The sequence below is a fragment of the Pipra filicauda genome, unplaced genomic scaffold (genome assembly GCF_003945595.2).
Source record: "Pipra filicauda isolate LSUMZ 115617 unplaced genomic scaffold, ASM394559v2 scaffold84_size4826128_pilon, whole genome shotgun sequence".
Lineage (NCBI taxonomy): Eukaryota > Metazoa > Chordata > Aves > Passeriformes > Pipridae > Pipra > Pipra filicauda.
The window spans coordinates 527,501-530,149 of record NW_024105031.1 but is presented as its reverse complement, the minus strand read 5'-3'; the positions used below and the strand labels follow the sequence as shown (position 1 = coordinate 530,149).

General features: G+C 38.8%; 1 long non-coding RNA gene across 1 annotated transcript; it reads right to left on the bottom strand.

Annotated features, from left to right (window-relative positions):
* Positions 1–445: 445 nt before the first annotated feature.
* LOC120325148 lies at positions 446–1,353 on the bottom strand. The gene is made up of 3 exons (XR_005567028.1): positions 1,315–1,353; positions 583–664; positions 446–476 (listed from the first exon to the last, which is right to left on the bottom strand). It is a non-coding gene; the product is annotated as an uncharacterized LOC120325148 (long non-coding RNA).
* Positions 1,354–2,649: the final 1,296 nt, after the last annotated feature.

Sequence of the window (2,649 nt, the reverse complement as noted above, 5' to 3'; positions counted from 1 at the left end):
GCAGGAGCTTCTGTTAAAAGATATACAGCAGCAAGCAAGGTTTAGATGAAGGTCACAATTCTCAGAGTCTCCTTTCAGAGGGAGAAAAAAATCAGGTTGGATGATTTTAAGAGCAAAGTAACAAAAAAAAGTAAAAAACAAAACCCAAACACCTAAACAAACAACAAGATACAGAAAACAGCTGAATAAGAACAGAATAATACAGAGAGAGATGAGAGAAAATATATGAAAAAGTCTTTATATTCAACTGTTATGAACCCTTAATTTTCTGCAAGTATAACAGGGCGTAACCTAGGGTTAGCACAACTGTGATGGATTCTTCAGAGTGTACTGCTGAGTGAGTGGCTGGAGAGTCACTTACCCTGCAAAGACAGCAAGAAAAATATTGGACGAGTAAGCTTCCTGAACACATTTAACACTGGTAAGATAAGTAAACCTCAATACAGGAGTGATGAAGTGTCTGCACTACTATCTGTCTGTAAAAGGAAAACATCCTCTTGGTCAGAACTAGAGATTCAAGTGCTCAGACTAGCAACAGAGGTTTAGAGAAAAACATGCAGCAGAAAAATTTTGTGTACTCACCTTAGATGAAGGTTCCCTTTAGTTCCAGTGCATAAATTACAACTAAGGTGTCCAAAGAAGGCTCTAATATTAGAAAAGTGTTCTGAAAAACATGAGGAAGAAGTGCATGGAAAAACTTACAAGAAAGAAATATCACCAACAACACAAATACAGTTAATTTCTTTCTGTAAGGCCACTGCATTTTTATTACAGAAACTGGAATACCTTCAGAAAATCCAAATATTGTATATAGAGCCATTTTAAGATAATTTTACTTGATACCTCTACTTGGATTTCTATATACACTCTCCTCTTGCATCTTTCTTTTGGGGAAAAGTGAAGCAGAAAGATATTTTGGAGCACTGCTATTTTGTTCTCCTTTCCCCTCACTCCATACCCACTGTGTTCATCATTCAACAATGGTTTCTGTCACCTCCACAAAAGCAGGGGGGCCATTTCGGCCAACTAATATATTACTACTAAATCAATTCATTAACCAAATCATGCTCAAGAGAACAACTCTACGTTATTAACTAACCAGCTTCTATCAAATGATTTTACTAGAATTGCTAAATTCACTCTGCTTTTCTTCTACATGAAAGACTATCAGTGACTAAACAAGGAACATGCCTGCTAGTGAAACTGCTCTCAAGGAGAGAGGAGCATCCTTCTGTAGAGCAACAGCACTACTCATGCTCCACACAGCAACACCTCTGTCTGTTAAAAAAGTGCTCGGAAGAGGCAAGTCCTCACATGCAGTAATTAACCTGCAGCTGGTTACTCATTTGGAGCAGTACAATCACTGGCTTCCACAGAAGCCCTCTGTTTCAGGGCACCTGACTCCCCCAACTAGTTTAAACAAACTAACTAAATCCTCTACTGCTGCTGACGTTTTTGGAAGGTTCTCCTTCCTATCCCACCCATAACTCTATGAAGTCACAGACAGGTTAGACCTACAATATGAACAAGACTATAGATACTATTTCTCTGTTGTAACTTACAACCCCACTACAGAATTTAAGACCTGCACAAGATCTTCAAATAGACACCTCAGTTCAAGATGGAAAAAGAGGGAAAGGAGCTTCTTTACTGTGCTTGTCAGTTGCCCATTTGTCATTTTATTTCAAATCACTGCATGGAGCTGCAGCAGAAGATATGAGGAAAGGATAGACTGGCACTTATCTGTTCTTTGGAGCACATCTGTACATTTAAGTTACAACAAAAAGCTAAGAGCAGGCATCAAAGCCAGGAAATAAACAGCAATAATTCATCATGAAATGGCATATCATATTCCTCTTCTCCCTACTATTTCCTCCCAATTCCACCACAAAGAATTACCCCCACAAAAGAGAGGCTAACAGCACTTCTCACTATTAACATAGTTCAATCCAGCTTATGGCCCTCTATCTCCTTATATTGGGAATAAGAAAAACCAGATCCTTTTGCTAACTAAAAAAGTTCCAGGGCTGTTTATGGATCTGGAGGTGAAACTCAGCATCTTGAACTGCATCCAGGAAAGTCTCAGGCACCACAGCTATCAAAGTGATTTTTCATCAACTTGAGGCTGATTTAAAAGATTTAGTCCAAAGCACAGCATGTGTATTACATTAATCAAATCTGGACACGAGAGGAAGGCACGTGAGCTTAGGCTTTTGTGCAGAAGGAATCCTTTCCTCCTCCTTAGTTCACAGGAAGAAAGGCAGGTTGCAGTGGCCAGTGGAGGGCCAACTAGGACCTTGGAATAGCTAAGTGCAACCATATCGTGTCATCCTTGCTAAAAGAAACCTGGGTGATACATACATCTTAACATGTTTAAGGAGTGAATATTAAAGAAATAAGTTCTTTTTATTTTCAAGAAATAAAATGATACTGGACTGAAAAGACAGTTTTAAGTGGAAACCTTGAGTATTTTGGAAGATTACTCAATTTATGTCACAAAAGAATCAAGTACAACTTTATCTCAGCTAAATTCAGAGTAACAGAGAGTTGATTCAACCACTTGTACAAATAGATCAGTTTGAACATTTGTGCAGCCTGCCATAGCTCAGAGCAATCCCCCGAAGGCCATGGAGACAGTGAGAACTGGTA